Here is a 12,664-nt window from a genome sequence, read left to right as displayed (position 1 = left end):
ATTGGAGGGACACACATTCTTTCTGTGGCTCAACCACTCACATATTTGCTTCAGCTTCATTGGTTTTGGGAGCTGTAGCCTAGACCATGATTATATGAGTGTAATGAACATGAATATGTCCTGGGTCAGTTCTGTGGTTGCTCTAGTGTCTATTCCATGGAACTACGCGCTCTCTGCCAAGGAGGTAGAGGGGCCTTCATTAAATACACATTTCCACTCTAGAATCCAGGAGTCCCCATAAACTGTTTCTTTGAGGCACAAATGACCAAAAGTAAAATCCTGTGCCCCTGCTATTTGCAATCTGTGAACCTGAACAAGACATTTACTTGTTGGGAAGAAAATCTTTCCTCTATAAATTTAGGTTCAAATGGCCAAGGCCTGTAAATTAACTGACAATAGATAGATTAACAGGAGAAAATAGGTGCATAATTAGGAGCACTCAATAATGAGTAATCCAATGGATAGCCAGAAAGAAAGGCAAATATACCAACTTAACAAAAGGGAGACAGTTTCGGACTTTAATGGGAAAGTTATGGAAGGTTTATTGGTTTTTTTTTTGATGCTAATGATAATGGGTAGCCTATCTCCTTTCAGGCTCAAAATTTCTGTGTGTGTGTGTGTGTGTGTGTGTGTGTGTTTTGTATATTTGGAGAGCGGGTAATGAGGGTAATAGAAGGTGAATTCCCACTTTCTCGTGCTAAGGGTCAGTATTCTTTTAATGAGGAAACTTCCTGGGAGGGGCAGGTCAATGGCAGTTGTATTTTTGGTAGGTTCTGCTTTAATTTAAATAATGTTTCTTTCTATGGTTGCTGTCTGTTCAAATGTTTTCAATTTAAAATAATCTTAATACCACTTTGGTGGACTTCTAAGTCCTTCATAGCCATTCTGAACCTATTTCTTCATCTGTCTTGTGGGGGAAACCTTTGCCTTGCAGATTGGATCTGAAGATTTCATGGAATAATATACATAAAATACCTTACATGGTGGAGGGAGGGTGCCAAGAAATGACATAGCTCCTTTCCCTCTTCCTCTTATTGCATATTCTATCCCTTAGCTTTGATTATCAGCCTCAGACTCATTATTCCTTGAATTCTATCTCACCTTAAATCACTGCTGCCTCAAGTTTCCTTGATGTAGCTTCTCAGCTTCTGAAGACACAGGGAAGATTTTTGTAAACTCACAGGGAAAGTTCTTATGCACAGCTTCAACTTGGAAAACAATTTCCTCATTATACAATTTCCCATAATTTACCACATCTCTCTCTAGTTAAACCCAAGGACATTTTGTACCTTCCCTTATCTGCTACAGTTACTGCAGCCTATAGCTCACTATCCCTGCCTCCCTCTACAGAAGGCTCTAGATCTTCCAGGCTCTGTCTCCTCCCCCAGTTCTTTGTACAAGGAGGACATTTCCTTATCTCCCTTGGGCCTCTATCTGTATTCTCACACCCAGAAACTAGATCACAAAGAGCCTTTCTTAGATGGTCACTCCTTAGTAGTTCTCAGGAAAATGTAAATAATAATTGCTTTATGTTCTCAGAAAGACTTAAAAATATCCATTTTCCTCCGTTCTAGTAGGCCTCAGTGTTGGATGTATAGGCAGTGAGCCAGAGGATCTGGGGAGTGGCTTGTGGAATGAGGAGCTGCTGAAAGTGTGAAGAGGAGATGGTCTGAAAACCAGAGGGCTGGATAAGTGAGAAAAGGGGTAAAGGAATCAGGAGGAAGCACCTGGGAATAATTGTGCACTCCAAGTGGGTCTTAGCATCCAAAAAGCTTGAGTTAGAGTTTTGATTCTCCCCTTTCTGTGTCTTTTGTGTCTTTGTGTGACCCTAGAGTATTTCTTAACTTTCCTGGGTCTTAATCTCATCTGTGGTAATTGGAAGAATATTTTTTTAGAAGAGCTATTATGATTGAAAGAGAGAAGATATATAAAGTAGTGTATAATGCATATCACCAGTTTACTATTACTTGTACTGAATCTTAATGTCATTTAAAAATACTTTATAACATTATTTTGTTCTCAGTTTTTAATCTTAGAGCCATGATTCATTTTAAAAGGTAATTTTTTTCAAATAACAAAAACATGTTAAGTAAAAGTACAAATTGTGCACAGATAAAGCAAAAACCATAAGAGTGACACTTGAATGATGTAGATCAAGGGAAGGCTGCAGTAAATTATTACATGTACTATAAATACTAGTTACTGTGTGGAATACCAAAGATTATGAGTTAGATACTTGTGCTTTCAAAAACTCACATCTTATTAGAAGGGTTTGCTTGGTACCTATACACAAAAGCAAAATATGCTGTTCCCACATCAATAATATCTTCAGTACTATGTCCACATTAGGCAAATGATTTTCTGATCAATGTTACTCACAAAATAGTTAATTGAAAATTTAGTGATGCTTAAGAGGATTTATGCAGTGAACTGGAGGCTGAATTTACAAAAACCAATGAAATATGGTCCCTGCTCTCAAATTTCAGATTCTAGTTGGGGAAACAAACACATTCATCAAATGAATATTGATTGAGTGAATACAATGTGCCAAGGACTGTTCTAAAATTAATACCACCCAGCTACCTGGTAGTAGAGTCGGTCTTCACCCTCTTAACTCCACCCTGCAAAATGTTTTTGTTTCTAGCTACCAAAATAGGTCCCATGGTTCTTCTGGCTCTACTTAGAATCTGTTTTACTCTCTAAAAGAACTTTTTCTGGTACTTACCGACAGGGGAACCCGGGAGGTGAAAGCCCTGTCTAGCTGTGAATGGTTCGAGGCTTTGAGCCAGGCCCTTTATCTTGCCTTTCCTGGATAACTGTTTCTGAGGAACTAATCTTTTAGCACTGGACCCCACTGAGACAGCAGAAATATAGGGGCAACTGCAGCTTCATAGCCCTTTATACTGGGTAAAACATCCACCTTCCATCGTAGGTCCCAATATTGCGGCTCTCACTTCCCAAGCTCTCTGCTCCTTAACACAAGCAAAAATCAGGAAACAGGTACAAATGACCTGTTGGTTTTAGCACACTACTTATCTGAGTTTTGACTCAGAGTGGTCTGGCCATTTATGGGGATGCTAAGGCTTGCTGTGTGTCTGGATTTTCAAAATGTGAATCCTTTTGAGGGTGACTCTCTCATTGGGAATTACCCATGCCACTATATATGAAATAAGTGAAGTGTTGCCATAAGTGGAAGGAGGATCAGCTTTAGTGTCAAACATACTTAAGTGTAAAGCCCCAACTCCAGCACTCACTAGCTATCTACCCTCTCATCATCATTGATGCCTACACAAAACCTCAGTGAGAAGTTATAAATATAAAAATATTATATAGACACAATATATATTATATATAATAATATATAATTATATATAATAAAATTATATATAGCAGTATAATGTATACCATTGGCTATTACTTACACTGAAACATAATTTCATTTAAATATTTTATAACATTATTTTGTATTCTTAGCTTTTTTAAAGTTTGTTTATCTTGAGAGAGAGAGAGAGAGAGAAGGAGAGGGAGAGAGGGAGAATACGAAGCAGGCCCCACACTGTCAGAGCAGAGCCTGATGCAGGGCTTGAACTTATGAACCCTGAGATCATGACCTGAGCTGAAACCAAGAGGCAGACGCTCAACTGAGTGAGCCTCCCAGGCACCCCTGTGTTCTTAGCTTTTAATCTTAGAGTTATGTTTAATTTAATTTAATTTAATTTAATTTAATTTAATTTTTTTTGCTAGGTTCTTCTGACTTCATCTTTTATGTTTAATTTTAAAAGATAGTTTTTTTATTTCAAAAAATGAAAACATGCTAAATATATATTTATGTATTGTATGAATTTGCATGGCACAGTATAGATAATCAAAAAGTTATGGTTTACTTATTTGTTTATATTTCTCCCCCCACTAGACTCTGAGCATCTTGAAGGCAGGATTTCTTTTTTTTATTATTTAATTTTTTTAATGTTTATTATTTTTTATTAGTTTTCTTTATTTTTGAGAGGCAGAGAGAGACAGAGACAGGTGAGCAGGGGAGGGACAGAGAGAGAGGGAGAAACAGAATCCGAAGCAGGCTCCAGGCTCTGAGCTGTCAGCACAAAGCCTGACGCGGGGCTCACAAACTGTGAGATCACAACCTGAGCTGACGTCGGACGTTTAACCGACTGAGCCACCCAGGCACCCTGAAGGCAGGATTTCTATATTATCCATCTCTGTTGTCCTCCATAGCTAGCACAGTACCTAATTTATACTTGGTGTCAGTGTACTCTCATTGATGAATTACATTCTTGGTCTCTACCTCTACAAGTGATGTGGTTCCATTTGGAAGTTCTTTTCAAGGTTTATACCAACAGTTCTATGGAAACTACTAACATGCCTACAGAAAATTCAGATTTTCCTATGTTATAATTTTAACTTGCTTATTTTTATTTGAGGCTTTGACTTGAATGTGGTTAGATGTAAGCCAGATTTGTTTCTTCACATTCTATACTAAGCTGGGTGATAAACACACCTAACATTACACAACAGAGGCAATACAACAATATTATCATTACCCAAAATGTTATTGAGTCTTTTGTGAAGGTGCAGATTTTATCAAAATGGTCGTGTGGAGTCATGTCAAAACAGACTATCTTCTTTTCTGAGTCACTTTATGAAGTTTTATGCATGCTAAGAGAATCAAGTTTCCAAGTATTTAAACAGTTTGTCCAAGGTTACACAGCTATTAACTGGTAGAAATGTGATTAGAATGTAAATCTATACTAGGATAAAGCTCAAGATTATTCATTATATCATGCATAAAAATAAAAAACAACACGAAACACAGTTCAGGAAACCTAGAGTTTTTAAGCAAATGAGGATCTTATCTAAGCTGTAAATGCTGTACGCCACCAAAAATGCCATAACAATAAAACAGCAGTCAATGAAATAATTCTTTAGATAAGTCATGGTGGTAGTGTGAGAGCATAGGCTAGGGAGCCAGAAAAACTTGAATTCAAACCCCAGCTCCACTCTGATTTTTGGTTTTCTTTTATTTAATTGGCATTAATAGCAAGATGTTATGGGAATTAAAGAAGATGAAATGTTTAACCTGGCGCCTGGTGCATAGACTGTTCTCTACCAATGTTGGATGACTTAAACCCATCTCGTTTCTTTGGTCCTAGGCAATATTAAACATTAACCCACTTGACCATAAATGAAAATTCTGTTACAAAGGCAAGTTTTATGATTGTTTTTGTCTCTCTCCTTTTTGGTGAAGCTGTAAGATGGGAGTTAAACTTCAAGCAATTAGCAGATAATACTTAAGCAACATTAGTGAAATATTTAATAATAGCATATCCAAACACTGGAATGCCATGCTCTTGAAAATGATTTTACTATTCTTAAATTACACATTCTTTCAATGTTATTCTAATAGGGGCATACTAACATGGTTATGTTGAGTTTAATTGGGATTGTATTAAACCTGTAAGTTATGGCTTGTGTGTTCTAGAAAATAAGGTTTTGCCTGCCATTATCATTAGGGGGATGGTTTACCCTATAATTCCCTTCCCATATTAGTGTATCTTTTCCCTCTCTCCCCTTTCCTTTGGTACAGGCTCTTGCAAAGACACTGAGATTGAAGGGGAATAATCAGTAGTGGAAGTGTTGGATTATTAAATTATAATAAATTATACAAAATTATAGAGATGAGACATGGGGACCTTGCCTGATGATTCTGAGGAATCCTTGTGATATGGCTGGAATCTGGAGAATTTATCACCTGAAAGGAGCATTGTGAGAGTATTGTGACCACTTCCTTATCACCCCAGCCACCACCTACATCATCTCTAGTTCTGCAAAACTGTCTCTCCATTTATCATTCAAATTTTTCAAAACACTCAAGTTTTATAATTTCTTTTTAACTAGATCCTATTGTGAATGTCATCACTTTTCCCATTATGTTTTACATGTGGTACTTGCTTATATACAAAGAAGTCATTGATGTTCAATTGCTTTCTTACATGCAATGAACAATCTGAATTTGAAGTTAAAAACATAACACCATATATAATAGCATCTCCCAAAAGTGACATGCTTAGGTATAAATCTGGAAAAATAAGTATAGGATCTATGTGTGGGTAACTATAAAACTCTGATGAAATATCAAAGAAGAACTAAATAAATGGAGAAATATTCCATGTACACATATAGGAAGACTCAATATTGTCAAGACATCTGTTTTTTCCCAATTTGATTTCTGTATTCAAAGTAATCCCAATGAAAGTAACAGCAAGTTATTTTGTAGATATTGAAAAGGTGATTTTAAATTTATATGAAAAGACAAAAGATAAGAATTGTCAACACAATATTGAAGAAGAAAGAAGTTGGAGGGCTGACACTACACAACTTCAAAGCTTACACAGTAATCAAGACTGTGTAGTATTGGCAAAGTAATTTTAAAAAATAGGTCATTGGAATAGAAGAGAGACCAGAAATAGATCCATACAAATATACAAAACTGATCATTGAGGAGAAAAGGCGATTTAATGGAGAAAGTAGTCTTCTCAACAAATGGTGCTAGAACAACTGGACATCCACATGCAAAATAAATAAATGTAGACACAGACTTTGCATCTTTCATATAAATTAACCCAAACTGGACCATAGATCTAAATGTAAAATACAGAACTATGAAACTCCTAGAAGATAAAATAGGAGAAAATCTAGGTGACCTTGGGTTTGGCAATCATATTTTAGATACAATACCAAATGTATAATACATGAAAGAAAAAACTGATAACTTATACTCAATTAAAATTAAACACTTGTGCTCTGCCAAAAACGCTCTCTTTTTCTTTTTTAAAAGTTTTTATTTAAATTCCAGTTAGTTAACATACAGTGTAATATTAGTTTCAGGTGTACATTTAGAAATTCAACACTTAACATACAATACCCAGTGCTCATCACAACAAGTGCACTCCTTAATCTCCATCTCCTATTTAACCTATGCCCCCCCCACCTCCCTTCAGGTAACCATCAATTTGTTCTCTATAGTTAAGAGTCTGTTTCTTGGTTTGTGTCTCTCTCTTTTTGTCTCTATGATTGTTTCTTTTCTTAAATTCCCCATATGAGTGAAATAATATAGCATTTGTCTTTCTCTGACTTATTTTGCATAGCATAACACACTGTAGCTCCATCCACATTGTTGCAAATAGCAAGATTGCATTCTTTTTTATGGCTGAGTAATATTCCATTATATATATATATATATATATATATATACACACACACACACACACACACACATACATGCATACCACATCTTCTTTATCCATTCATCAGTCGATGGACACTTGGGCTGTTTCCATAATTTGGCTATTACAGATAATGCTGCTATAAACATTGGGTGCATGCATCCCTTTGAATTAGTATTTTTGTATTCTTTGGGTAAATACTTAGTAATGCAATTGCTGGATTGTAGGGTAGTTCTATTTGCAAAACACATTCTTAGGAGAATTAAAACACAAACCAGAGACTGAGAGAAAAACTTCCCAACATATATATTCCAATACATCTTTCCAATATACAATTCCCAATACATCCAATTAAGGACTGGTATCTAAAATATACAAAGAAAAATTCAACAAAAAGAAAACAAACAACTTAATTAAATATAAGCAAAATATATAAACAAATATTTCACCAAACAAGATATATAGACGGTATGTAAGCATGTGAAAAAATGTTCAGCATCATAATTATTTAGTAAATTGCAAATTAAAACAACAATGAGAAACCACTACAAACCTATTAGAATGTCTAAATTCTAAAACACTGCCAAATGCCTGCAAGGATGTGGAACAACATATGTGGAACATAAATTCTCATTCACTACTAGTAGGAATGCAAAATAGTACAGCCAACTTGGAAGACAGCTTGGCGATTTCTCACAGAACTCCACGTAACCATACAGTATGATCCATCAATAAAACTCCTTGGCATTTACCCAAATGAGTTGAAAATAATATCAATACAGGAGAGATGCTAGGAAGATGGCAGAATAGGAAGACCCTAAGCTTGCGTCATCCTACAGATACCACTAGATAACACTCACATCAGCACAAATAACTCAGAAAACGATCTGAAGCCTGGCAGAACAAACTCCAAAACTAAAGGTAGAGACGAGGTCACATCAAACAAAAACAAATAAGATAGGGAGGGTCAAGAAGTGGTTTGGAAGCAAAGTGGACCTTGGCCGCCCATGGTGGGGAGGGAGCCAATAGTGCAGAGAAGGGTGAGAAACACACTATCACACTGGGGAGCCTACACAGGGAAGATGAATCCCCCTAACATTTAGCTTTGAAAGCAAGAGGGGCTGAATTTCATGATTCTTGTAACGAGTGGAACTTAAAGCCTGGAATTTAAAAAATCTGTAGTATCTGCTCTAGGAGAGCCCTGAGGTGTATAGGAAACTGAGTCCTCACTCTTAAAGACACAGTAGGACAAATAACCTGGAAGAAGCAGTTTGAAAAATGCTGGTGGCAGATGAGAGGGAGAATGATTTATTCATCTGATAGTATGGCTCAGAGAGGCAAGTATTATGGGGAGACACCTCCAGGAACAAAGGAGCTGACACATGCCATTTGCTTCTCCCACATACCCAGCATAAACACATAGCCACCTGTGGGAACCAGCAGGGTTCCCACACTCACTACCTAACTTGCTTACACCAAAACCTGCCTCTTGTGCCCTCCCAGTCATGCTTTCCTCAGTCCTACCACTGTGGACCCTTACCCCAGAAGACCTCTGCAAACTCCACCAAAACCTTGTCTCCTGACCTACTTACATGTTTTGTAGAAATTAAGTTCCAGTGGTGATGGTGGTGGCAGATCTCACCCAATAAACAGACTGGTGCCTACCTTGTTAAAGACACATGCCACCCTGGCCAGGGACCAAACACAGCTCACAACAGGCAAATAGAGCCACTGCAGACAGCTTGACTGAAGGAAAAAGCAGCCAGAACTCTACAGCAGGGCACACATAACACACATAGGAATCACTCTCTGAAGTGCCAGGTTCTGGGGAAGTGGGGACACTGCACTGCAGGGCACTATAGGACTTCTTCCTATAAGGCCACTTATAGGCCACTTCTTCCTCATAAGGCCACTACCTTCAAGAGCAAGAGATGTAGCTGACTTTTCTAAAACAAAGAAACAGAAAAGTGAGACAAGATGAGGAGACAGAGGAATATATCCCAAAAGAAAGAACAGGACAAAACCACAGCAAGAGACCTAAGGAAGACAGATATAAGTAATATGCATGATAGAGAATTTAAAGTAATGATCATAAAGATACTCACTGAACTTGAGAAAAGAGTGGAGAACATAACAAAGAAATAAAAAAGAGCCCATCAGAAGTGAAGAACACAATAAATGAAATTAAAAATACACATGATGGGGGCGTCTTGGTGGCTCAGCTGGTTGAACATCTGACTTCGGCTCAGGTCATGATCTCATGGTTCATGGGTTCAAGCACTGCATCGGGCTCCAGGCTGGTGGTGTGGATCCTGCTTGGGATTCTCTCTCTCTCCCTCTCTCTCCATGCCCCTCCCCAACTTGTGTTCTCTCTCTCTCTCTTTGTCAAAAATGAATAAACTTTTTTAAAAAATACATGCGATGGAATAAATAGCAGGCTAGATGAAGCAAAGGAATGAATTAATGACCTGGAAGACAGTAATAAAAAGTAATCAAGCTGAGAAAATGAGAGGAAAAAATGATGTAAATGGAGAATAGCCTTTGGGAGCTTTGTAGCTCAGTCAAGCATACTAACATTCAGATTGTAGGAATCCCAAAAGGAGAAGGGAGAGAAAGGGGGAAGAACATTTATTTGAAGAAATAATAGCTTAAAACTTCCCTAATCTGGGGAAGGAAACATATCCAGTTTAGGAGTCACAGAGATTCCCCCAAAAATCAACACAAAGAGGTCCATACCAAGACACATAGTAATCAAAATGGCAAAAACCCATACTAAAGAAAAAAAATTTAAGGAAAACAGTTACATACAAGGGAAAGCCCATAAGACTATCATCAGGTCTTTCTGCATAACTTTTGCAAGTCAGAAGGGAGTGGATTATATATTCAAAGTGCTGAAAGGGCAAATCTGCAGCCAAGAATACCCTATCCAGCAGGGTTATCACTCACAATAAAAGAGAGTTTCTCAGATGAACAAAAACTAAAGGAACTCGTAATCACTAAACCAGTTCTACAAAAAATATTAAAGAGGACTCTTTGAGTGGAAAGAAAAGACCATAAGTGAGAGTATTAAAAACAAAAAGATACAAAAGCAGTAAAAAAATAAGTTTTTATATAAAAATCAGTCAAGATATTCATAAAATGATGTAAAATATGACACCATATACTTAAAATGTGGGGAGGAGAGGAGTAAAGAATGGGTTCAAATTTTAGTGACCATCAGCTTAATATAGAATGCTATATGCAGAAGATGTTATATACAAACCTAATGGTAGCCACAAATCAAAAACCAGTAGTAGATACATACAAAAGAATAAAGAGAAAGGAATCCAAGTATATCAGTAAAGAAAGTTAAAAAAAACATGAAAGAGAGCAAGAGAAGAAAGGTTCAGAGAAAAGTTACAAAAACAACCACAAAACAAGTAACAACATGGAAATAAATACATATCTATCCATAAGTACTTTGAATGTAAATGGATTAGATGCTGCAATCAAAAGATATAGGATGACAGAATAGATTTAAAAAACAAGACCAATCTCTATGCTGCCTACAAGAGACTCATTTTAGACCTAAGGACATCTGCAGATTGAAAATGAGGGGATGGAGAAACATCTGTCATGCAAATGGAAATCAAAAGAAAGCAATACTTATATTGGACAAATAGGCTTTAAAGAAAAGACTGTAATAAGAAATGGACATTGTATACTAATAAGGGAGACAATTTGACAAGAAGATATAACAATTGTAAATATTTATGCACCCAACATGAAAGCACCCAAAACATAAAACAGTTCATAACAAACAAAGGAAATAATTGATAGTAATACAATAATGATAGGGGACTTTAACATGACATGTACATTGATTGATAGATCATCCAAACAGAAAATCAGCTGAGAAACAGTGGCTTTGAGTGACACACTGGACCAGACAGATGTAACAGAAATATTCAGAACATTCCATTTTAAAACAGCAGAATACATATTCTTTTCAAGTGCACATAGAACATTCTCCAGAATAGATCACAAATTAAGCCACAAAATAAGCTTAAACAAATTGAAAAAGATCAAAGTCATAAGATGCATTTTTTTTTTACCACAATGCTATGAAACTAGAAATCAACCACAAGAAAAATTCTGGGAGGTTAAACAACATGCTACTAAACAGTAAATGGGTCAAAGAAGAAAACAAATGGGGGGGTTGCCTAGGTGGCTCAGTCCGTTCGTTAAGTGTCTGACTCTTGGTTTCAGCTCAGGTCATGATCTCACGGTTTGTGAGTTTGAGCCCCACATGAGGCTCCATACTGACAGCTCAGAGACTGCTTGGCATTCTCTCTTTTGTCCTCTCTCTCTGCCCCTCCCCCACTTGCTCTCTCTTTCTCTCAAAATAAATAAACATCAACAACAAAAGAATGATTTTTTAAAAAAAAGAAGAAATCAAAAATTACATGGAAACATGGAGCGCCTAGGTGGTTCAGTCAGTTAAGCATCCGATTTCGGCTCAGGTCATGATCTCACAGTTCATGGGCTCAAGCTCCGCACTGGGCTCTGTGCTGACAGCTCAGAGTCTGGAGCCTGCTTCAGATTTTGTGCCTCCTTCTCTCTCTGCCCCTCCCCCAATTGCATGCTGTCTCTATCATAAATAAATAAATGTTAAATTTTTTTTTTTAATTACCTGGAAACAAATGAAAAAATCAACAGTCCAAAATCTTTTGAGATGCAGCAAAAACAATTCTAAGAGGAAAGTTAATAGTAATACAGGTCTAACTCAAGAAGCAACAAAGATCTCAAAAAACGACCTAACTTTACAACTAAAGAAGCTAGAAAACTAAGAACAAATAAAACCCCAAAGCATGAGAATGAAGGCAGTAATAAAGATCAGAGCAGAGAAATAAATGATATAGAAACTAAAAACAAATAGAACATATCAAGGAAACCTGGAGCTGGTTCTTTGAAAAAATTAATAAAATTGATAAATCTCTAGTCGGACTTATCAAAAAGAAAAGAGAAAGGATCAAATTAAAGAAAATCACAAATGAGAGGAGAAATCACAACCAACAGCAAAGAAATACAATAATAAGAGAATATTATGAAAACCTACATGCTAAAAAATTGGACAACCTAGAAGAAATGGATAAATTCCTAGAAACCTATAAATTACCAAAACTGAAACAGGAAGAAATTGAAAAATTGAAAAGACTGATAAATAGCAAAGAAATTTAATCAGTAATCAAAGAAACTCCCAACAAACAAAAGTCCAGGGGCATATTGTTTCACAGGTGAATTCTGCCAAACATTTAAAGAAGACCTAATATCTATTCTTCTCAAACTATTACAAAAATAGAAAAGCAAGGAAAACTTCCAAATTCATTCTATGAGACCAGCATTACCCTGATATCAAAACCCGATAAAGACATCACTAAAAAAGA

The sequence above is a fragment of the Lynx canadensis genome, chromosome X (assembly GCF_007474595.2).
Source record: "Lynx canadensis isolate LIC74 chromosome X, mLynCan4.pri.v2, whole genome shotgun sequence".
Taxonomy (NCBI): Eukaryota; Metazoa; Chordata; class Mammalia; order Carnivora; family Felidae; genus Lynx; species Lynx canadensis.
This window is presented reverse-complemented; position numbering follows the sequence as displayed.